The following is a 24,717-nucleotide window of genomic DNA, read 5'->3' as shown; positions in this document are numbered from 1 at the left end:
TTGGACGACCCTGTCAAATCCCGCACCCTTCCCGTCGCGCGGGGAAAGCCCATCGGTCCGGCTTACCCCGATCAAAAGCCGTCCCGCAGTCACGCCTCAGCGCTGTGCAGATCCGAAAGCGGAGAAAAGAGCAAGCCTTTGAGCTGCGTCTCGCCAACCTGAAGGGCTGAGGCTGACGGCTGGAAAGAAAGAGACAGACATTAAAGCAAAAGAAAATTAGATTCCTCGGGTTACCTTAGTTACCCGGTTTCTAATGACTCCGGCTTCCGGACCCCATCACCTTTCTCGTCTAAAGATTCTCGGGAGATTGCCCCGTTAATAAGAGAGAGTCCCTTGTTCACCATTTTTCCTGGCGAGGAGAGGGAGGGGATCAATGCTGTCTCCGTAGGGGGGACCACCCCAGGAGGTTTTTTAATACTTTCTTTTTGTGCCGTGGCTGGGGGGTAATCTATATCTTTCTGTCTGTAATTGCCTCTCCTTAGAGCGAGCTTTCTGTCTGGTAATAGCCTGCGTTGCTCTCGCGAAGATTTAGGGGAAGGGGGGGAAGGATATTTTGGAGGAACAGCTGTCAGCGTTTACCTGCGAGCCAAAGATTATCGAGGACGAGGCGGAAGGGATTGTCCTTCAGGGTGGCAAGGCAAATCGTATTTGGGAGAGGGGGGGGGGGAGTGAGCTCGTGCTTGGGGAGGATTCCGAATGCCTGCAGCAAACCCATTTGATCCCTGCTGTCTCGTGTTTAAGGAATTGAAAGGAGGGAGGGGACCAGAGAGCTGTGGAGCTGCATGCGCGGATATTGTTTGTGAAGGAGAGATTATGATCTTGAATGCTTCGAGATCCATGTTCACAAGGTACAGTCCTCATTCCGTATTACCTGCGCCGAGTATATGAGACTTATCATGTATGTTGCAATTTCAGTGCTGTTCATGCATCGAAGGCTTGTGCATGACATATGTACATGTGCGTTATCAATAGTAACCCCCCCCAATAAGAGGCTTTCAAGGCAAGTGAGAAGCAGAGGTGGTTGGCCATTGCTTTCCTCTGCAGAGCCTTCCTTGGTGGTCTCTCATAAAAAAACTGACATTGCTTAGCTTTTGAGACCTGCTGAGGTCAGGCTGGACTACATCCTTCTCCCTTCTGTAGTGGTAGAAAGGGCCATCAGGTTGCAGCTGACTTGCCACTACCCCGTTGGGTTTCCAAGTCTAGAGATGAACAGAGGGGTGACGATGGCCTTCCTCTGCAGAGCCTTCCCTGGTGGCCCTCCACCCAAGTACTGGCCATGCTTCCATCTGAGATGCAGTGACATTTGGCCTTCTATCCCAGTGCGGTATGCCAAAATTAATATTGCTTTTGTGTAGATGGGCAGCTGAGAGGGGGCTGACAAAGGCCGCTTAGCAGCGTTGTAGTCCTACTCGATGCCCATTCATTCTTTTAGCCATTACTCAACAGCAAAAGATGCAGCCCAGGACTTCCGCAGTGGTCTCCCATCCAAAGACTAACCAGGGCTGATCCTGCTTAACTTCCGTGATCTGACAAGATTGGGTTAGTCTAGTCAAGGAAGGAGACATATGGTGATTTGCTATTGCCCACCACTGCATTGTAACGCTGGAATTGGAGTCCTAACTGACCAGACCTGCTCTTGCTTAGCGACTGAAATCTGACAATACTGGGCTAGGCTGGGCCATCCAGGTCAGGGCAAATTTGGATAATAAATCCGATGAAGATTTTTTGGGGGAGGGAGGGTCCTGTTTCTCACTGTGCACACTTGCATCAGGATGAAGTGGTACTGTGGGGGGGGGGGGATGAAAATGTACTCAAAAACCATGGCAAGCTTTACCTACATAGCTCTGAACAAAACTCAGAAATGAAAGAATGGACCAATGGAGGACTCGTAATGAATGAATCCCACTCTGGAGAGAAGCCCAAGTAATCTAAAAGGCGATACATGGGGGAGACAATTCCAGGACCATTGTTAGAGGGTGGGTACGTCCACTCTGTCATGTACATGGATTCAAACACTCACGCGGTGAGCACTCGCACTCTTTATAAGCTTGACCTGTCCTCTCACAAGGTGCCGCTGGTGAGAATCGTTGTGAACCATTAGCAACATACAGTCACTTAGATAAGGTTTTCCTGGTATATTTTTAACCAAAAGAACAATCGTTTGATGCGGTTTTATTGTTGGAGCAAAAAACGAATACCGTGTACAATAGGTAGGGATGAACAATAATAGTCCTTTTGTCTGCGTAAAGTACTGTCAGGTTGCAGCCGATTTATGGTGCCCCCGTAGGGTTTTCAAGGCAAAAGATGGATGGATGTGGCTTGCCATTGTCACCCTCCATGTAGCAACCCTTGGGCTCCCTTGGGAGTCTCCCATCCAAGTACAAACCAGGAGTGACCCTGCTTAGCTTCCAAGATCTGGTGAGATCAGGCTAGCCTGAGCCCTCTAGGGCAGGGCCTCAAAGTTCACTAGAGCAAAAATGACACATGTTGTCGTATCCTATGCATGGTGTAGTGAGCCAGCATGGTGTAATGGTTAAAAGCGGCAGACTCTAATCTGGAGATCTGGGTTTGATTGCCTGCTCAGCCACATGCAGGCAGCTGGGTGTCCTTGGGCCAGTCACAGTTGTCTTAGAGTTGTTCTCACAGATCAGTTCTCTCAGAGCTCTCTCTGACCCACGTACCTCACAGGGTTCTGTTGTGGGAAGAGGAAGGCAAAGGTGTTTGTACACTGCCGTGGGACTCCTTCAGCAGGGAAAAGTGAGATATCAAAAACAGCTCCTCTTCACGTGTGTTCTTGCCAGTATTGCTTTCATATTGGGCTCACACAGAGGAAGTAATGCAATAAATTATTTTAGTCATGTGAGAAACAAGTAGTTCATGAAATGGCTTAGGGTCTTTCTAACAACTGCCGTTCTGCAAGACAGGGGCTTCATTTCTGCAAGCAGAATAAATTATGCAAATGTTGTCACTTTTATTGCTAATCACATTCAGTTTAAGGATGTGTAGAAATGGCTTTGCAGATGAGATCAGAGCTCTCTCTGGTCTAGTTTTTTGGGCTCCACGGGCTGGGATAATCTCACCACAAATGATCTGTGATCATGACCTCTGGCTTTTTTGGAAAGTGATGTGCACCCAGATAGACATGTGGGGTTGTTGCTGCCCTGACTGTTTGGGAAATGGAGACAAGGGATGCCCTTTCCATTGCCAGCATGATGTAGTTGTTAAGAGCAGCAGCCTGTAATATGGAGAACCAGATTTGATTCCCCACTCCTTCCCCACATGCAGCCAGCTGGGTGAGCTTGGGCTAATCTCAGTTGTCTCAGAGCTCTCTCAGCCTCATCTACTTGGCAGAGCTTGCTACTATCTAGTCTGACTGGCTGCAGCTTTTCAAGGTTATTTTCTTCAAGGTTATGGGCCCAGAACTTTTTGGGCATGATCATTTTCAACCTATGCAAGAGCCAACTATGTGTCCTACCGCTTAGCTCATTTAAGGCTTTGAAGGACTGTCTTATAATGAGGCAAACAAGCCTGTGACTAACTGACCCTCCTTAAACTGGTGGCAGCTTTCCAGACCTGATAACTGAGTCCCTTCCTAACGGAAGATGCTGCTAGTCGAACTTTCTGCATTCCGAGCACGTCGCCCCACAACAGAGCATTGCTCCCCCCCCCTGCATGCACACTGAAGGCATTTGACGCAAATCCATTTAGCATCAAGACTGACTCGAATAATTTCCGTGCCTGAGGTAGGAAATCCAAACACCACTCGCCCACGTGCAAATTAACTTGGGGCTGAATCCATGCAGAAGTTCTTCTAGGTGAGGAGGGTTGAGTCAGAAGGGGTAAGAGCAAAGCAGGTGTAGGAAACAGTGGGAAACTGCAGGGGTAGCATCAAGACCCAGCAGTGGAAGGGGAGGACATGCACAGCTCTGCACCAGCTACCAAATAGGGTGTGAAAAAGCAAATAGCACAGAAGAAAATGGAGACGCAAAGGGGAAAGCATTCTGGAGGATCACCTTCTTCTGCAACCAAAGACCCCCCCTGTACTGATCCAGTGGAGACTCTATCCTTTGGGAGCTCTCCTTACCTGGATATGGTAAACATGTTCTGTTCTCCAAAAGGGAAGTATAGCACCTCCCCGGGTTATTTAGGTCAAGAAAATTGTGAGTGGGGAAAAGGTTTAAGACCCCTCTGTTTGTATACAATGGTCCCAATATAATCCTTCTGGGAAATTTTCCTACTTTGGAATTTCTGGGGCAAAGCTACTCAGTAGTCCCACGTCTACCACTTTGTATTTGTCAGTGTGTACATTGACTGCGATCCTCTGTAGGACTATCCGCGACAAATGCTAAAATTAGTTCTCCCTCTACGATGCACCATTGTGGTCTGCCTCAGATCACAGGTGTGTCTCCTTTGACCTTGCAGAATGTCCATAGCTAAACATGGACATCTCATCCCAAGACATGCATGTTTTAGAGCCAGTTCAAGTGGATAGTTGAGGGTAGGACCCTTTCGTCCTGAAACGGGCACTGCCTCTGCCCACCGAACCAATAAAGACTGTTTCCTACCTCCGGACAGTCAGACAGGGTAGCAAGCAAGCCCGTCTCCCTGCGACGGCAGCCCCTGTCCGTTTGAGCTCGGCATCTGATGGCAATGACCTCTTGCCGAGCGCTTAATAAGGACGGGTAATCAGTTTGCGAACAGCTCCCCCGGGGTCCGAAAACCTGTCTTTCCAACCTAATTAGCAAACAACTCTCTGCCAACCAATAGGTTTGTGAAAATTAGAATCCCGGGGAAGGTGGGGTGGCTAAATGGCGCAGTAATTTATTCCCCCGTGAATAATTTGGCCAGCGTTACCTGAAAACCCTTCTGGCCATTTTTTTTTTTTTTTTTTAGCAGAAGCCTGTTTTCCTGCTCATGTCTGTTCTTATCCCTCCCACTCACCTTCACCTCCTTGGGGATTGAGGGAAGCAATTGTAGCCAGGAGCAGTTTGAGCATTCTGAAGGTTGGTGCAGTTTGGGGGATTTGGGTGGTGGTGGTTGTTGTTAATTCCTGCAATTGAACTTCCACGTTAATACTTTTCGTTCCTGGGTGCCGAAACGGGAAGCCCGCTGCTGCCTGCAAACAAAATAAGTACCATTTTTTTTCTGCGAAAAAATGCCGCGGCCCCCCCCTCCCTCCTGCATCCTTCACTCCTACTTCCCAGATGGTTTCCAGAGGTTTAGCATTTTCAAAGCGTTCCGTCAAAAAGCGTGGATGACAATCGGGGAGTGCTGCCTTTTAGCCTGCGGCCGACGCAGTTTGAAATGAGGTCCCAGGTAGCCATGGTTACCTTTCCTCTTTAGGAAGAGATGGCTTTTTTTTCCCCCTTTTGCATTGCCTTTTGTATTTGCGCATTTCAGACATAGCGTTCGCCAGGGCCGTAATTGGTATTCACACGTGCCAGGGAGGATACAGGAAGATCAGCGCAGGAAAGGAAGAGGACAAGAGGGGATCTGTGATAACCCTCCGGGGTGGGGTCAGTCAAGCTGCAGGCATAAACTTGGGGTGAGCCCAGACACAAGTTTTTCAATGAGTTGAAAGCAATGCAGGTTTGTTACCCTTGAGGGGGACACAGACATCTCTTTTGTCCTGTCGCTGCCTCCATTTTATCACAAAATGACACAAGGGCTTGCGAAGTCACTTTATCTGTCGATTGCTTTTTTCCCCCGCCTGCCTTTCCCCTGGGGATCTCACGGCTCTGTGCCCTGTTCTCCCCTCCTTTGCTTTACCTTGACAGCAAATTACCTGTCAGGGAATTTAGGAAACCTTTCCCTAGATAGCTCACATTAGCCTGAGCTCGTTAGATCTTGGAAGCTAAGCTGTGTTGGCCCTGGCTAGCATTTAGATGGAAGACCCCCCAAGGACTTCCAGGGTTCCAGGCAGCCAATGAGCAGCCTCTTTTGAGCGTCTCTTCCCTTGAGATCCTTCCAGGGTGACCATCAGTCAGCTGTGATGTAAAGCCTTTTCTGAGAGGCTGACCAGGTTTTGATGACCCGGAGGTTGAAGTTGTCCAGTGCCCCTCGCAGGAGCTCATTCCCCCTATTTGACTCCCTTTCGCCCCCTCTCGCTTGTGGCTACAGTCAGGGGAGAAGACAGAATCATAGTGACTCATGCTTCTTAGGGTCTCTGTGGGCCTCTAAAGAACAAGGAAGGATTTCTGCCCATCTATGGAGGTCTGAGCTGCTCGTGAAAGGTGCTAGAAGAATGTCATTTTCATGCACTCTGCTGGCTCGGTTGTATTTAGTTATTTATTTATCAGGGTGCTTTTGTCTTTAGAGGGAGCCCAAAGGGGCTTACAATGTCTCCTCTGTTTTATCCAGACAGCAGCCATCCTGCTAGGGAAGAATTGGAGAGATAATCACTAGCTGCTTCCATGGCAGGGTGCGGGTTCAGATCTGGGCCTGCCGGATCCTCACCGTCTGCCTGAACCACTCCCTCATGCTGGTTTTCCAGAGACTTTAGCCTCTCTTTTCCAGAAAGGATCTCTGGTTAGAGAAAGTGCTTATGACTAGGGGGTTGGACCAGATGAGCCAAGAGGTCCCTTCCAACTCTATGATTCTATGATAGGGTTGGCACCTCTATGATAGGGATTTCCTGGATCTTCAGGGGTATAGATGGGGCTTAGGGAGGGGAGTGTGCTCAGCAGGGTAAACACCAAAGAGTCCTCCCTCCAAAGCAGCCATTTTCTCCAGAGGAACAGATCTCTGTTGTCGAGAGATCGGGATAAATTCTGGGTTATCTTCAGATCTCACCTGTGCCAAGATCATCCAGCAGGTTTGGTGGCTGAGTAAAGATAAAGATTTGAAGCTGTCGTATCATGCGGGCTTTTGGTCCGAGGCCCAAGGGTACCCACACGGTGACCAGTGATCCCTTTTTCAAAACTCGTTTTTCCCCTCACTCATGCATCTCGTTTCCCTCCCCCCACCCTCTAGAGAAGGATAACATTTGCCCTCTACCTCACTAGGTTATCAATGGTTCAGATCCCTTATCTGGGCACGTGCCAATCGAAACCAGCAAGGTCTCGTCTCTCGTCTTAATCTCGTTTCACACTTCTCCTTCCTCTGGCAGTGTGAAGTTCAAAGCGACTCAGAGCGAGCGAGACTTTACTTCTTGTTGCTGCTCTCATTTATTTATTTTTAATCCCGTTTATTTAATAACCCGCGAGCAGGCACTCACGATAGCAACCTCAACCGATCAGGGGGGCTTACTCGGAATCCGTGGCCCTTCTGGATCACCGCAGCCGAAATCTGAAACCCACCCGTTCGGCCAGACCTTCCCATCAGACAGACCGGGTAAACCAGTTTTGGTCTCCACCCACCGTGCCGACGGGCTTGGCGCGAACCGCATTCCAAAGGGGCTTCAGACAAACGGGAGCCAAATTTGCCAGCTAGGGGTCCTTTGTCATCCTGCCTCCAAACCCAGTTCATGATCAAATCTAAAGGGAGACTCCGCGTCACCGGCTCGGACCAGTGCGTGGTGTGCATTACAGCAGTCCGCGGAGTCCACGATCTCTCAGGAGAACGGTGGGAGGCTCGGTGCTCCATCTTTCCCCCATAAAGATTTCCTTCCCAGAGACGGCATACGGTACACCAGGTGGCTTTAAGCCTCTTGCATTAAAGAAAGAAAGGCATTGTTCTTGAAAGGAGCACTGCTCGCGCATGGATGTGCATTTGGACTCGGATTGATAGAAGATCAAAGCTCAGGTTCTGGCAGGATTCTTGCATGTTGAACGAGCAAAGGTGGGGAGCAGGAAAAGGGTTATACGTACACATGCATGTATATTTCTTCACCCCTTGCTCCACCTTTAGGTTTTTGAGGTGGGGGGAAGAAGAAAAACATAATTGGCTGGCAGAAAGCTTGGGATTTCTGCTCCCAGCTCGGCAATCCTTCTGAGCCAGAGGCTCAAGCGCTTTCTCACGGAAAGCGTCCCCCCTCACCAAATAATTGAAATGCTGCAAACGGCTTGGGCGTGTTGCGGTGTTGCCGAAGCCAAGTGCGACTCTGCTGGATCCGACTCGCGGCCCATCTGTTTTTGACGGCGGGCCGGCCCGATGCTGCTGGGAAGCATACAGTCTCCCCATGGAGACTATTCCCCCTTGTTGTTTGTTACCAGCTATCTGGTCCTTCAAGCTCTGCTGCCATTGGCCATGGAGGTTTCATTTAGGCATAATGGGACTAGTCGGGCATAGAGACACTTGCCAACTTCGGTTTGGGCCATTCCTGGGGATTTGGAAGTAGAGCCTAGGGAGGGTGATATTTGGGGAGGGGAGGAGCCTCGGGCAGAATCCAATTCCGTAGAGTCTATCCTCCAAAACACTGCTTTCTCCGGGGGAGCTGCTGCCTGTCATCCGGAGATCTCTCGTGGTCGCAGGAGATTGCCTGTCCTTACCTGGAGGTTGGCAGCCTTAAGTACAGACACCTCCCCGTCTTTCTCTCCCCCCCCCCCAGACTGCCACTCGGACACTCCAACGAGGCACCCATCATTCTCCCATCCGCATGATAAGCACCCCCAAACAATTATTGCTATGCTCCGGAAGCGCCAGGCTCTTCTCAGCCGGCGCAATTTAATTTGCAAAATTAAGTGACTGACGGAAGAAAGGCAGGCCTTGGTGAGTTAGGCCAGGCCGGCAGACACAATGGCTCCCCGTTTGCAGCTCCCCCGGTGCTGCCTCTTCGCAGCGTGTCAAGAATCCGCAGGCCGGTTCACACCTGGTTTCTTTCCCCCCTCGTTACATTTTTTCCAAGGGAGAGGCTCGGTGCAGAAACAACAAAAAAAGAGCCTCTAATTGCTGCTTTATTGACTTTCCTGAGCCGGTGCTGCAAACATCTGTCCAGGTGTGCAAAGCCAGACGGTCAGAGAAGGGTGGGGTGTGTTTGTACAGCACCTTCCGAGCCACAGAGAAGGTTGGCGACGAGGCCGTCGCAAGCGTTCTGGATTTTCTGTTCCCTGGCTCCGTCGTCAGCCCAAAGGAGGAGACTGAGACGTGGAAAGATGGCCCTCTCTGTTGCTCCCTGCTGGTTAATATTCCAAGGTAGATTGCCCTTGAACGTGGAGGTTCCTCTTGGCTGTCATTGCCAGTAGCCATCGATTAGTCCTTTATGATTGTATCGAATCCTTTTTAAAACACATAAAACAGGGCGAAGCTGAGAACAGGGTGCTAATTTGACATTGAGAAGCAATCGAAATTTCTTCTAACTCCAGTCTGAGGAATGGAAGCCTGAATCTCAAAATCTCTTTGTTCTCTAAGGTGTGTCCATATTTAGTGCAAAGCGTTCTGCTGCTTCAGAAGTGGAGTTGCCAACTCTGGGCTGGAAAATACCTGGAGACTTTGGGGGTGGAGCTGGGAATGGGCGGGATTTGGGGCAGGGTGTACCAGTGTATAATGCTGTTGAATCCACCCATTCACTTTGCTGATTTATTTGTACAGTCATAGACCACAGTACAGGAACGTAAGAAATAAAAGAACCGAAGGCTTGTAATGCTTTAGGGCAAGGATTAGGATCAGTTTATAGGTATATGAAGTCTGAAGGAATAAGATACCATAACACAGGGCTCAAGGCCAAGCAGATCCCCCTCCAAAGCTGCCATTTTCTCTGAGGGAACTGATCTCTGTAGTCTGGAGATGAGCAATAATAGAGACCTATTTGGAGAAGGGCGGTCTAAAAATTAAATAATAATGATGATAATAATAGTGGAACTTGGCAACCATACCCCGTGGACATGAGTGGATCTTCCACATCCGGAGTTTGTATACCCCTAGATCCCAGTGGCTGGAAAATAAGCATTAGTTGCCTCTGAGGCTTGTTTCCCATAGATGGATGGTTCTGAGTGTCTCAGGTCCAGACGAAAGAGCTGGAGGTCCATAAAGGCACCGGGACTGATTCAGCCAGACTTGCCTCATGCCCTTCTGCCGTCTTCGGTGTCTGTCGGTGAGATTCCGTCGCACTTTCTCCCTTCCTATCTTTACGAGTGGGAGGGTGTCAGCTTTTATTTATTTGTTTGTTGATTTATTTTAATATAAATTGGAGCGGGGTGGCAGGGTGACTGGCATCCGTCATGGTTTTGCATACAGTGAAGCTTTGCGATTTGTTCCACTTTTATTCCCCAAGCCAGGGGTCCCCAACCAGGGGTCCGCAGTCCCCTGGGATTCTGCTGGAGCTCTGGAGGTGTTCCGTGGCCTTTCCCTCCAGCCTTTATGGACTCAGCCACAAGCCAGGGACTGAGCGACTTCCAGCCACTCTGAGCATGAGTGAGTTTATTCGTGGCTTCTGTGCTGGTGAGGAGTAGAGCCTGCACACCTACTGCTGCCTGAACCACCTCCTGTCTCTCTCCCACCTCCCTAGTCAGACTTCCTTCAGCCTGCCTGTTAACGTAGGTAGTGATGTCCTTTCTGGTGATATTTTACTTCCAGAGGCGAGGCACGGAGGCATGGCCAGCTGACCTAACTTCCGGGGCTTTTCAAAGCCTGGAAAATTATTTCAGGGGCACCTCCATGGTCAAGAGGTTGAAATAGGCCGCTCTAAGCATTACGGGATATACCTGGGGGAAAGCAGATGTTTGGCTGCTGGGGAATGTTATAGGAAGTCCCCCTCCTCCCCATGTTGTGAAGCCCTCGGTCTCTTAGACATCCCAGGATCCTTGCAGGGCAGTTCATCGAGGGTGATGGTGGGGTGACGGATATTGATCTCGGTTTGGGGGGAACTGGGCACCGGCTTGCATAACACCTGGGACAGTGAGAATGTCTGTCCCAGTGGGATTAAAAGTTCAATTGGCTACCCTTCCACCTCTGGTTGGAACGAGGACTAGACAAACCAGCTTCCCCGAGCGGTTTCTTGCGGGCCCGGATTCTCGTTTTGCTGACACCGCAACCCCCATGATAGCTGAGTCCGTGTCGAGTCGCACAGGGATGTTCTGTGCCCTCGCGGGTCTTATATCGAAAGGAGGCCTGCCTCCCCTGAACTCGGCAAAAACGGGGTGGGAGAAAGAATTCTCAAAAGTGCGTCCCTTGTCTGAGTGAGAGAGCGCTGTGATCTTGGGAGGGAATAAAGCAATCGGAGAGCTCTTTACCGTAACGGCAGATAACCCCTTAGGGGGTGCTTCCGACATTACGTCTTCTGGAACTGTGCAGAGGGAAGCCAGCAGAATGTGGCCACGGTGGGGTTGATGCGTCACGGCCCTGTCCCGGACGGAGTCGGATCACGAGTCCGGCCCTCTCTGCTTTGCGGGTGATGAGACGCGAAAGGTCTTTCCCAGCTTAATTAGCGATGCCGGAGATGGAACCCAGGGCCTTGTGAATGCAACGCAGATCCTTCCCCCCTGAGCCGTAGTCCCTCTCAAAGGCGTTGTGTGCACAGATTACTTGATGAGTAATTAAAACGGTGGAATTCCAAAACAGTGCCAAAAAGATTAGATGGAACTGTGGGCGTAGACGGGACCCGGTGCACAGAAGGGAGATCTGTCAGTGGCTACTAGCCATGGTGAGTAAAGGGAACCTCCACGTGCAGGGGTAGTCTAGCTCTAAATTCCAGTGCTAAGAGGCAGCGTGGACCGTCACTGGTCTGACCCAGCAGGGCTCTTCTGTTGGTTCTCATTCCCAGTTTTTGTACCTGTAATGTAGGTTCGCAAATAACATAGTGTGTGGAAAGCATACATTGTATGGTGAATATTTGGTGATGGGGAATCAGAAAAAGAGCCCCAAACCTAAGACTTGCTCAAAGGGAAAACCCAATTTCAACACATTTTTCAGGTCAAAAGAGCCAAAGCAGACAGTCTTATTCCGAGAGGACTTTCACATCACCGTCTGCTCCTTTTAACTGGAGATGCCAGGGATTGAACTGGGGACATTCTGCATGCCAAGCAGAGGTTGTACTGAGACATATCCCCTTCCGGAGCCAGTGTGGTGTGGTGGTGGAGAGTGGCAGTCTCTAGTCTGGAGAACGGGGTTGGATTCCCCACTCCTGCACATGAATCCAGCTCGGTGACCTTGGGCCAGTTCTCTCTGAGCTCTCTCCGCCACACCTATCTCACAGCGTGTTGTTGTGGGAAGAGGAAGAGAAGGCGATTGTAAGCCACTTTGAGATCCATGAGGGCTGCTGGGTGTCCTTGGGCGAGTCAAAGTTCTCTCAGAGCTCTCTTAGCCCCACCTAGCTCACAAGATGTCTGTTGTGGGGAGAGGAACAGGTAGGCAATTGCGAGCCACTTTGAGACTCCTTCAGGTTGTAAAAAAGCAAGGTATCAAACCAGCTCTTCTTCTTTATCACCTCTTATCCTCACGGCGGAGAAGTCGCTTGGAAACCTTGCATCAGAGCAAAAGATGACAATGCGGGTTTCTTTGCATCAGAGCTAAGCTGAAGCCAGGAGGGTGACCCTTTTGGGGGTCAAGATTTGGCTCCCAGGCCACCGGTGCATCCCCCTCAAGCAATCAGGGCCGGGCAATGGATTTCTTCTCTGAGAAGGGAAGGGCTTGGAAACCACATGGCGGCGAATCTAAAGGGAGCCTTCGTCTGATCTGGTTGACGCGGAGAGCATCAAGGGGAGCTCTTAACGGCAGCGTGGAGCGAAGCACAGGCTGCCTCAGTGGGTGTGAGGGGAACTTTCCAGAGTCTCAGGTAAACAGCGAGTGAGCCGGCGCGTCGGGGCGCATGCGCGCGCAAGAGATCAGGGAGGCGGGTGGGGAGAGTTGTCAGCTTCAGGGGCCCCTCGCTGGGAACATCATGGATTCTGACACATTCCACCCACAGAGGCAGAAGCCGGCGACAAGCTCCCCTCCCGGGTTTCACGCATCCGATTTACCTGGCTCTCTGAAGCCTCGCCGGGGTGTCAACTCGCAGCGTTGTTGCAGGAGCCGGGGAAGGGGGGGCACGTGGAGGGGCTGCCGTGGCAGAAGGCAGGCAGGGCCGGCTGTGGAAAGAGCAGCCCTACGTGGGAGTGACGGACGAGGCGGCCCACGGAGCCACAGGAGGGATTGCCCGGGGAGGATAGGAAGATATCGGCGCGGGAGGAGAGAGAAAAATAATAAGAACTTGCCTTTTTATACCCTGCTTTTCACTCCCTGAAGAAATCTCAGTGGCTCACTAACCCTTTTCGTTTCCTCTCCCCGCAATGGTCACCTAGCTGGGGTTGCGAGAGCTCTAGGAGAACTGCTTTGCAAGAATAGCTCTAAGAGAACTCTGATTATCCCAGGGTCCCCCAGCTGGCCGCATGTGGAGGAGGAGTAGGCAATCAAACCCTTTTCTTCAGGTTAGAGTCTGCTGCTCTTTAACCACATGGCTCAGCCGGGTTTGAATAGTTGGGCATGCCTGCTTTTCTATTAGGGCTTCACCGCAGAGATCAAAGGGGTATTTTTGAAAATCATCAGTGTTTGATGAGTCAATAAGGACAACACAGTCAAATCTTCGGCAATGTGCCTGAAGAGTGTGAGGATTAATCCTTGACGCCAGACCTGCCGTGTTGTTGGCCTCTCCACTTTTACCTGTGGAATATTGAGGGCTGTGATCACGAATTTAAGAGGTACATCCTGTACCATTAGGGAACCCTTTGGGCTGATCACCATTATCCCCGTTGACAGAAATATCCCCGTTCTCTCTGTCCAAATATCCCTTGGGTGTTGGCTCGCTTAGAATGAATCACCACTGTTCCCCTTAACAGGAACATTGCTGCTACCTGTAGGTCACACCTTCTGTCCAAGTGTCCCCTGGACACTGGATTGATCCCATTGGGCTGATCCCCATTATCCCTCTCGTCGGAGTATTCCCATCAGTCAATTTGGACTGTCTGTCCAAACATCTCTTGGGTCAATCCATTGGACCAATCGCCATCATTCCCCTCGACAGGAGGATTTCCATTGGCCAGAGGTCACCTCTATTGTGCCAGTGTCCCTTGAATGTCCCTTGAATCGCCATTGTCCATCTTGAAAGGATCATTTCCATTCCCCGTCAGTCCCACCTTCCGTCCCAACATCCCTCGGACATCCGATTGGCTGTTTTGGACCAATTGCCGTTGTCTCCGTTGACGAGGCCCTTCTTCCTGTTCCCCGTCGGCCACCCCTCCCGTCCTACCATCCCTTGGAAGGTCCCCCTTCTTCAAAAGAAACCCCCCAGCCCTCCTGATAAACAAAGGCAAGGGGTAGGAGGGCGGCTGGCATATTAATGCACTCGTTCGCCTCCCCCTCTCCTCACCGTTCCCCTCCCCTCCGTCCCTGTGGGAAAGGCCTTTGCAGATATAAGCAAACCTTGATTAAAAGCAGTTTGACAGCCAACGGCAGCAACCGGAGCAGCAGGGAAAAGCAGCTCTTCAGGTCTAAAGGGAGCCGGTTCTGCCTCTGCCTCCCGTTCTCAGATGTCCCTGATCCTTTAATCAATCACAGCCGAGGCAGAGAAGAGCAAACACGCATGCTGGGCCAGAGGTATGTATGCGCATTCATTGCCGCCACAAGCCAAGGCGAGAGACAGAGAAGCAGGGGATGTGTCCTCTCGCAAGGAACCTAGTGGGGTTTTTTTCCTTTCTTTCCGCAAGAACGAAGCATGGTCTGCACATCCTGCCAACTGCAGGATGGGTGTGTGTGTGTGGAGGGGGAAAGATGACTTCTCCCCCCCCCCTTTTTCAGTTCTTGGCACTGTTCTAGCTCCCCCCGGCTCCGGTTCGGTGCTCCCCCCGGGTCCGGTTCGGTGCTCCCCCCGGCTCCGGTTCGGTGCTCCTTTTAGCTCACGTATCTGATCTGGCAGTGGTTTATGGCGTCCAACTGAGAAGGCGGTGCTTTTTGGCGAGGACCAAATTGGGGATTCGTTGCTGAATTTTTAGGCTGGAACTTATGTAGGCTTGTGGGAGTCTCCCGGGAGGTTCACCAAAGCGGTGGAGGGGGGTGGGGGTGGGGATCAAGGGCCTATCCAGCTTCTTGTTGTTTTCCTGTTGTTGAAGCCAAAACCCCGATTTCAAGACCAATCTTCATGGCCTTTTGTGCCTCTGCGGTCTGCATTTTAGAAACGCCTGCCGGCAATTCCAGCACAGGATCAATAGTCAGGTCTTTGTACACACACACACACAAATTATTTACGCCTCCCTCTTTTGCCTGACCTCTTCCTCCTCCCCATTGCAAACATTTTTTTTTTAAATTGCAAAACCACTCTTTGGATTCGGGGGTGAGAGTGTCAGTGACGTCCCCGAAGCTAGCCAATGGGCCCTGATCACAGTTGGCTTTCCCCCAAGATCACCGGGCTTATCCTATTTAGTACCAGTTATTTCGCCGAATGTGTACAGAGAATGCATGTGGTCAAAGCACTTTTGAATTGGACCCTGGTTACTTTGGCCTATGGTGAGCAGTCTGCCTTGTGCATTTGCATACCAAGAAAAGCTGGGATTGCAGCCTGCCTGAATCAGGATGGCTAACGTTTGAGGGTTCCTAGTGTGATGTAGCAGGTGGACCAGGTGGGGATCTGGGTTTGACTTTCAGGAAGCGATCTGGGTTCTAATCCCTGCTCGGCCCCCAAAATCGAGCTGTGGCCATGGTCCATTGTCTCCCACCTTGCAGATTTATTGAGAGGATAAAAACAAGATAACGCACGTGCACCAGTGCTACCTTGAGCTCCTTGGATGGACCCCGTGCTGTAAAAGTAGTACCTAAATTAATAAATCCCAATAGCTTACAAATGTTCCAGCCTTTAAAGCTAGTCTTTATTTAGCAACATAGCAAATTCCAGAGGGTCCATTGGTGATTTCTTTCCTCCCCTCCTCTCTCCCCCCCTCCGTTATTTTGACGTGGCCTCCAGCCTTGGCGATCTGGTTTTGTAGCTTTCTGCATTTCAGAAACTCGACCACAAGAAGAAGGAGTGGAGGGGGAGCTCAGATCTCTTGGGTTTCACCATTAGGGGGATGAAGGGAGGGAGAAGAGGGAAGGAAACAGGGGACAGGACTTAGCTCCCTCCCAGGCGTGTTGAAGGCCATGCCGTTCAAGGAGGGGCTGAGGGAGAGAGCCAGATAGGCAGCAGTGATTTGGGGGCACTGAGTTCGAAATCCCAACTTTCTGCCCCCTTCCATGCTTTGGAGGCCTAGAGGAGAACAGTGATACTTTTCTGGAATGCTTTGTTATGGGGTTAAGTTTCTCAGCCAAGAGGCACAGGTAGCCATCTTCAAAAGGGAGTGCCTTTGAGGCCTGGTGTTTCCAGGGAAAGGTAGTGCTGTGTAGTAGTTAGAACATCTGGCGGGGGATGAAGGAGAGACACAAGGAGCTTGTGATCGGAGGTAGCAGTGGAAGATTTGTGACTTCTGCATGCTTGCTAGTCACGACTGGGGGTGGGGAGGGGGCTTGCAGGGCAAAGCGGCTCCTGCCACCCTCCCCCCGCACTGCTTTCACATCCTCAAGACCATCTCGTTTCCGCTCTGAAAATGACCTGTCCTTCTGAAAGCAATATGGTTCTGCAACATCTGGGTTTGATGTTCAAATCCCTGCTAGGCCATGGAGGTCCTCAGGGGATGCCTGGCCTGTCGTTCTGTCTCCGCCAAGCCTGCCTTGCAGGGTGGTTGTGAGTCTTCAGCAGAGGTGGAGAGAACAGTGTGTGCTGTTTTGAGCTTTTCAGAAGCCAGGAGGGGCAAATATGACTGTCCCGGTCGGGTCTGTGAATTGCCTCTTGGGTTTTTTTTTTTTTGGGGGGGGGTTCTGGGTTAGGAAATACCTGTATATTTTGGGAGTGGGGCCTAGGGAGGGAGGGATTGGGGAAAGGAGGGACCACACAGTCTACCCTCCAAAGCAACCCAGGAGATTGAATTGGCCTCAGCCGGGGCTTTTTCGGCTCTGGCCCCATCCTGACAGAATACTGCTGGATGAGATCAAAGCCCTCCAGGATCTTAAATTGTTCCGCAGGGCTTGCAAGACAGAGCTCTTCCGCCAGGCCTACGGCTGAGTCCTGAAATAACATCTGAAACCACTGGCCCCCCTGCCAGAAATCCTCCCATCTATATTGGGGCAAAAGGGTTTTACATGAGCCTCCCCCTACCTTTCCCCCTGTGACCGAGAGAACGGGCAGATCTAGGATCTAACTCCTTGTTTTAAACATTTCTGCTTAATGCAATTTCATCCTGTCGTGCTCCGTCCTGGATCTATGGCGAGAGGGTGGGAAGCAAATCCAACTGCAAAGGAACAAAATAAAATAAAATTTGCTCCAGGGCCATCTGGAGGGCCATTGTAATAGCTGAAGACATCCAGGTGCCCCCATCAGGGTGGCAACCTCGCTTTCCGGGGATCCATGGCATGCTTTTGCATCAAAGTTCACCCCTCCCCCTGTCCAAGAGCGGAGGGGGGAGGCAAATGGCTTCTGGGCATGTGCCCTTCGTCCCATAGCTTGCCCTCTGGAAGCAAACATCCTGCACTGGGACGTGTAGGCAGAAGGTTCTCATCTGGACCCTCCTGCTTTCTAGGAGCAGAGCCCGGGGTCCTCTTTAACCAGTCTGCACAGCTCCTTCCGCGTTGGCTGGGTCACCCGTAGGCTGCGCTTTTACAAGGTTCTAGGTAGATCTGCCCTTGGTATTTATGATTATAGACCTTGGCACGAAACCCCGCTGGAAACGAGGGAGTGAATGACAGGGAACAGAACGGGGCTTTATTGCCAGCAGAGTCTTAAAAATACATCTGGCAGCTATTGTGAGGTGCGGCGAGAGATCTGGCAGTGAGCTGCAAAATCGTAGGTGCTTTCAGTGGTAGAAAAGCAAAAAGGAAAAAGGAAAGCCCAAACCGACAACAAAAAGAATCCCAACCCCTGAAACCGAAAACATTCTTCCTTGGCCTGCCGCTCGCAAAAACGTACAAGCGACATCTGTGGAAGCAGAGGCACGTCTCAGAATTCTTGAGCGCATGTCTAAGGCGTTTTTTTAATTGCAGACACTGGTGAAAGAGAATTCCAGCGGCATCTCCCGCCCTAGCCCCCAAATCTAGAGGAATTTCCCAACCTTGAGGTGGGAACTTGGTGGTTACAGTTGTCTCCTCCCAGAGATCTCCTGCCGTTACAACTGACCCCCCCAGACTTCATTCTGTGTAGACCTGGGGTTCCCGACCAGGGGCTGATGATTATTTCAGAGGCTCCTCCAGGGTCAAAAGGTTGCAAAAAGGTGGATATCAACTATAGAGCCAGCTTGGTGGAGGGGGTAAGAGTGGCGGCCTGCAATCTGGAGAACCAGGATCGAGTCCCTGCTCCTCCACATGCAGCCAGCTGGGTGTCCTTGGTCCAGTCCCAGTTCTCGGAGTTCACTGAGCCCCGCCTACCTCACAAGGGGGTGTCTTGTGGGGAGAGGAAGGGGAGGCTGCTTTGAGACTCCTTCAGGTTGTGAAGAGTGAGGCATCAAAACCGAACCCTTCTTTTTCTTCCGTTCCCTTGGAGAAATTGGCTGCTTTGGAGAGTGGACCTTTCGTAAGCGTCTACTGAGGTCCCTGCCTTTCCCAAAAGTTGTTCTCAGGTAGGGGTGAGCGCTTCGGCGTGGTTCGGCCACCTTGGCGATCACTGAAGCACGAGGCGGCCAGCGGCACTGACTACCTCAAGCTTCGGTGATCACGAGGCAGCCGAGCTATGCCAAAGTGCTCATCCCTATTCTCAGCTCAACTCCTCCAAACATCGAGGTACAACCCAGAGCTGTCAATCCCGCCTAAGGTACGCTGATGGGATAGGAAGTACCAGCTGTATGTATGCCAGTTCACAACCCCAGGTTTGTATTGGGATATTAGGTTAATATAGCAGAGTTTTGCCCAGTCACAGGAGTGTGATGCTGAATGCAGTAAACTGCAAAAGAAGAATACTGCAAAAAAGGGAAATTGTACATTTGGTCCCATTCACAATTAGAAAGCAGCCTAATTGAAGGAATCCTTGTCCTCCTACAAATAGCCAACTTGTGGAGTGTAGGTGTGGGAGAATAAGGCATTGGCTCTGTGGGGGAGACCTGAAGAGACATGTGTCTCCATAGAAGGCCATGTGGAAAGAGGGAGAGGACAAATGGACAAGAGGAGAGAAGAGATCTGGGGTCAGATCCCAGGTTAAGACAGAAAGGTCATTAGAGGACAGTGTGGGGAGAGACAGAAGCCTAAAGAATGGCCAACTTGTCCAGCATCACGTGTGTATGAGTATCAGGGCATTGTCTCTGCAGGAGACACCTGCTGAGACACATTTCTCCATGTGGAGAGAGGAGTTATAGGGCAGCTCCAAAATCAAAACAAAGAGAGGCATCCTTTGCCACTCCCAAATTGAGGAAAAGGACTTGAGGAACTGAAAGGAGGATCGGGATGGAATTTCTGGTGGTAATGCATGGCCTCCAAAATTCCCCTTCTGTCTTTTTATAACCTTTCAGAACCAAAGTCCATCCTTCCAAGCCCCTTTGCTTCCCTTCTCCATCGTTGTAATCACTCAGCAGCAGAGTCAGCTTGATTCCTTGGGCCCCAAATCGGAACCCAAAATGCAGGTCAAGTGTTGCGAGATCAAATTTGTCACAAGAGGACCCTATTCGTAATGGAGCTAAAAAGGGGCAGCTATAAACCACATTGGTGTAATCAGTCATATAATTAAGTCTGCAAATTTTGGATTGGGAAATTCCCGGAGATTTGAGGAGCGGAGCTGGAGAAAGGCGGAGTTTGGGGAAGGACCTCGGTGGGATATAATGCCATATAAAGTGGCCATTTTCTCTCAGGGAACTAATCTCTGTTGCCTGGAGACCAGTTGTAATTCCAGGAGATATCCAGGCCCCACCTCGAGGGTAGCAATGCTTAAGTATTGTTCTCCCCAATCTCCATTTTTTCCTGCACGGCTCTAAAGATATTTAGAAACGCTCCAAATCACAGCACGGAAGAGTGAAAAACCATAAAGAGCCGGTCCGCCGGTCCACAAATCATATCAATCCGCTTAATGAAACCCAGGCTGGGATGCTGCTCTCTTTGTGGTTTCCACCACCATTTTTCAACAGTTCTGTTGGGGCACAGTGCCATTTTTCTTTGGGGAGGGAGAGTCAGGAAGACGGAGCGTGGCCAACGAGGGGGCGGCGTTCAATTGGCACCATTGGAGAAACGCAGCAGGCTCGGCTCCCGGATCAACAGCACCTGCAACAGAGATTTCCTCCCTTCCTCAACACCGATAGGGGAAAAGATTCTTGTGGATGTGGGCCCATCACGTTCCTTGTTCTTTCCTGCCGATAAATTGTAGAGACCGTTTAATTCTGTGCCTGGCTGTGCCAGCTCTCCTTGGGCCGCCTTTTACTCCCAGCATTTCTTGCTGCTCTCTGGGTCTTCAATCACTTCCTTTATTAAAATTTTAAGAACCAGATTTCAGCTTCTGGAACGGTTCTCCGGGTGACGGGCGCCAGCATCTCTTGTGCCACTGTGACCCTGCAGAAACCTGGCAACCGAGGTGCCACCCCATCAAAACTGACACCTGACATTTAAAAACGAAGGAGGGAAGCAGAAGGGGAACTTAAGTCCCATTGAGCAGAACGGCCCGTAAGGGTGAGCACTGCACCCGTCAAGGAGTCAAGCTGTCATCAGGATCTCTTCAGGATGACTCTGATTTCTCATCTCTGCCAATTGGGCTCCATATTCATTTTACCCAAACCCACAATTCTTTATTTTCATGGGATTTTGTTTGTTTCAGGAGGGTAGCTGCGTTCGTCCACTGTAGAACAGCTAGACTGAAATCCAATAGAAGAAATAGAGCTGGCTTTTTATACCCCATTTTTCACTACTCAAAGGAGTCCCAGTGTGGCTTACAAACAACTTTCCCTTCCTCTCCCTGCAATAGACCCCCTGTGAGATAGGTGGGGCTGAGAGAGGTCAAAAGAACTCCTCTGTAAGAACAGATCTCAGAGAACTGTTATTGGCTCAAGGTCACGCAGATGGATGCATGTGGAGGAGGAGTGGGGAATCAAACCTGGTTCTCCAGATTAGAGGCTGCCACTCTTACCCACTGCACCACACTGGCTCTCACCTTAAAGGCAAACAAGATTTTCAGGCTATAAGCTTTCAATTTCCTCTCATATAGCTTTGTGTATAAGAGCAGCTTGGTCTGTTAGGTAAGAGCAGCAGACTCTAATCTGGAGAAACGGGTTTGATTCCCCAGTCCTCCACATGCAGCCATCCGGGTGACCTTGGGCCAGACACAATTCTTTCAGTGTTCTCAGTCTTAACCTACCTCATACGGTGTCTGTTTGCGGGCAGAGGCAGGGAAGATTATTGTAAGCTGCCTTGAGACTCCTTTGGGTGGTGAAAAACGGGGTATGAAAACCGACTCTTCTTCTTCTTCCTATGTTATATTCTCAATACAGAGAATGCCCTGACCTAGATCGCAAGGTCGGATCTGGCCAGTACTTGGATGGTCCTCCTGTGGCTCTTTAGAGGACTGTTCTGCAGTGCGGCAACTGCCCTGTATGGGGTTCGCGGTTGGCAGGTAGCCCTCAACTCACAATAGTTGTTGCTGAAGGAACGGGTAACAAGAGAGGCTTCCTTAGATGCAGGCACCATATGTGGAATGGAAGCAATATGACTCGTTCCATCGATAGCGAATGAAAGCACAATTCTCTGCGAGCTGAGTCACGAGTACCCCTGCCCCAAGCAAGCAAGCAAGGAACGGAGGGCGGATATGCTTGATGTTTCGCTGGCTTTGTGGTAACGTTGGGGAATCGGCACAATAATCGACTTGGGTTGGGTAGATCGTTCTGTCCTGGAGGCCATGAGAAGCAGCTCTTGGTAGAATCCCTTCCTCGTTAACGCGGAAAGCGTTACCCACCGTCGGCGAAGCTTTCCCACGCGGCCTGGCGCTGTGCGGTCCAGCCGTGTGTATGCAAATGGGCCACAGCGCAAGATAACTATTCTAATTGAGACATCACAGGGTCCATTTTTCAAGACGGTGCGCCCTGGGAATTTCGGGCTTTGCAATTAGAGAGAGGAATGAGGGATCAGAGATGTAGCTGGCCCGATGTAAGGGGGTGATCCATCGCCCATTTCGTTTTTTTACCTTTCCTTTCAAGGTGGAGGTGTCAGGTTTGGGGGAATTTTAAAATTCTGTTTTCTCCTGAGGGGTGCAAGGGACTGGTTCAAGACCATATAATTGTTTTTTTTTTTGGGGGGGGGATAATTTTGCTTCTGTAAGCCAAGGATTCCCAGCCAGGGGTCTACGGACCCCCAGGGTTCCACAAGAGCTCCTGAGGGGATCCGTGGCCTTTCCCATCCTGCTTCAGTGGACAGTCACACCGCCACAAGCTTTATCAGCTTCACTTACCTCACAGAGTGTCTGTCGGTGGGGAGAGGAAGGGGAGGCGATCATAAGCCGCTTTGAGACTCCTTCAAGGGGTACAAAAACCCCTTTTTCTATCCCTTTGCCCAGCATGGTGTTGAGGTTTTTGCCGTTGGAAAAACAGAAATACAGGTGGACTGAAGGGGCGTCTGAGGTTGTTGTTTAAAGATAACATCTGTTTACTTCAACTGCGGCGGTTCGAGCTCTTGCTCTTCTTCCTTCCCCCTCCGATTCTCCTCCTTTCCCAAAGACGTTATAAATCAAACGGCTTTAAATGCAAAGCATCAGAAATTCTTAAAACCTTCATCTCATCTATTATTAACTGTGACAGTCAGTTCTACCTTCGACTGTTTTACATAACAGCTGTTGCCGAGACACCCCACGTCTTTACAGCTGACGTTCCCGACAGCTTGGAACCACACCAGTGGTGAGTGAGGAAGACTACAACGGAACGTTGCTTTTGCCGTCCTGGTCTGTTTGACTGGGGGGAAATCCCAGAAACCTTTTGGGGGAGATTTGCAAAGGTAGCTGGGGTGGACTCGTTCCTCGGAGTGAAGTGGGTGGATTCTGACAAAAGGTGATGGGTGCAACCACAAAATGGCCGCTGCAAAAATGGGAGTCGGCCGCCGAGCGGCAGGGGGTGAGATCCAGCATTCCTGTGAAGGGGTGGCAGCTGATGCCAAAGCTCTTTTTAAAAATCTGCACAGCCAATGAGAAGTCCTGTGGCCAATCAGAATCCCTCTTGGGCAAAAGAAGAAGAAGAAGAGTTGGTTCTCATATGCTGCTTTTCTCTACCCAAAGGAGGCTTTCCCCAGAACAGACACCCTGTGGGGTGGGTGAGGCTGAGAGAGCCCTGATACCATTGCTCGTTCAGAATAGATTTTTATCAGTGCTGTGGCGAGCTCCAGGTCACCCATCTGGCTGCATGTGGGGGAGTGCAGAATCAAACTCGGCATACCAGATTAGAAGTCCACACTCCTAATCACGACACCAAACTGGCTCTCATCCGACTTCTAAAATTATTTGCTAGGCCAAGCTATCATCAGGAGTCACGGTGCCCACAGTACCTAGGTCTAGACCGGCCTTTCTCAGCTTCTTTACCATTGAGAAACCCTTGAAACATTCTTCAGGATTTGAGAAACTCCAAAAGTACTGTGATCGTGCCCCCTCCAGGCCCATTGTTGGCCATTCTGGGACAGGGGACATGTCAACATGATTGTAGATGGTCATATCAGTCAACAACTGTTTAACAAATTTTAAAAATATATTAAAATGTTAATTTACTTCCACCCATCCGGGAAAGTTTTCCAGGGCCACCAAAAAACCTCGGTTGAGAAAGCCCGGTTTTGTTAAAACCCTTGTTGAGTAAACCTGGCCTAGACCTTGAACTAACTGGCGCAAGGGGGAAAGAATGACTGATGGAAAAATCTATTTTGATGTTCCCCAACTTTCCTGGTGCGTTTTTGACACCTGGAGTGCTTTCAGGGCGTCAATCCGCTTTGAAGCTCTTGTCGCGATCGGCCACATCTTTTATTGACATTTCCCCCTACCGTGTGGGGTATCCCTCTTATTACTGTGATCGCGTGTGATCATCTGGGGGAGCTGAGTTCTGAGAAGCGGCATCTATAGGGAACCGACAGAAGGATACCGACAGCAGCCTGGCTCTCAGAACGAGAATATTTTATAAGGAGGAGGTTCGTAGCGAAATTTCCACCCAAACAGTGACTTGTGTGCATGAACATGAGTCATCGCCGATGAATCCCTGCAGATAAAAGCATTGTGTCATCCAATGTCAAACACCTACGCATCTCCCTCCGACAAAAAGATGTCCTTCGATGAAAAAGGCTTCTGCCCGTCAGTCAATAATGTTATTCTCCATTGGAGGAAGCCTCAGCAACATTAAGTCAGAGGTTCCAACGGGATGGGTGGGGTCCGTAGAAGCCATTACCTGTATTAATTTAGTGACGGGTCTTCTAGTAAAGGGAACAATGACATGAGGCTTGCAAACTAGAGTTTCCAACTTTTGCTTTTTCAAAAAAATATGTTTACCCTACCAAGGTCAGTGGAACTGGATGGTCAAGGGCGAGAACCGTGAATTTGAACAGGAAGCCAATGGAGTTGTTGTTGGGGTCTGGCAGGAGTTGTGGGAGTCCACAGGAGGTCTGAAAGGGGTCTATCCCATTTTCCATCCTGCCTTAATGGACATGGTCACAAGCTAGGGAACCCTGGCCACTTCCATTGCTTCTGCCCCTAAGCATCACTTGTCTTTTGGTTTCTGTGTCTGAGAGGGCTAGAACCTGCATGCTTCCTCCGGGCTTATACCCCCCTAGTCTTCCTTGAACCTGCCTGTTAACACGTGTGGTGATATCACGTCTGATGTCTTGGTGCTTCCAGGGGCGTGACAGGGAGGTGTGACCTGCTGATCT

At 50.4% G+C, this 24,717-nt stretch overlaps 1 protein-coding gene and 1 long non-coding RNA gene across 3 annotated transcripts in view; one reads left to right on the top strand and one right to left on the bottom strand.

The window, feature by feature from the left end:
- RAI1 (retinoic acid induced 1) overlaps positions 1-24,717 on the top strand; it is a 124,387-nt gene that overhangs the window by 57,892 nt on the left and 41,778 nt on the right. The gene's annotated exons all lie outside the window — the stretch shown is intronic.
- On the bottom strand, positions 2,798-7,317 carry LOC143827402 (uncharacterized). Its single transcript, XR_013227295.1, has 3 exons — positions 7,249-7,317; positions 4,942-5,116; positions 2,798-2,935 (listed from the first exon to the last, which is right to left on the bottom strand). It is a non-coding gene; the product is annotated as an uncharacterized LOC143827402 (long non-coding RNA).

Source organism: Paroedura picta, chromosome 17 (assembly GCF_049243985.1).
Source record: "Paroedura picta isolate Pp20150507F chromosome 17, Ppicta_v3.0, whole genome shotgun sequence".
In the NCBI taxonomy this organism is placed as follows: Eukaryota; Metazoa; Chordata; class Lepidosauria; order Squamata; family Gekkonidae; genus Paroedura; species Paroedura picta.
Note: the sequence above shows the minus strand (reverse complement) of the source record. Positions and strands in the feature narration are given on the sequence as shown.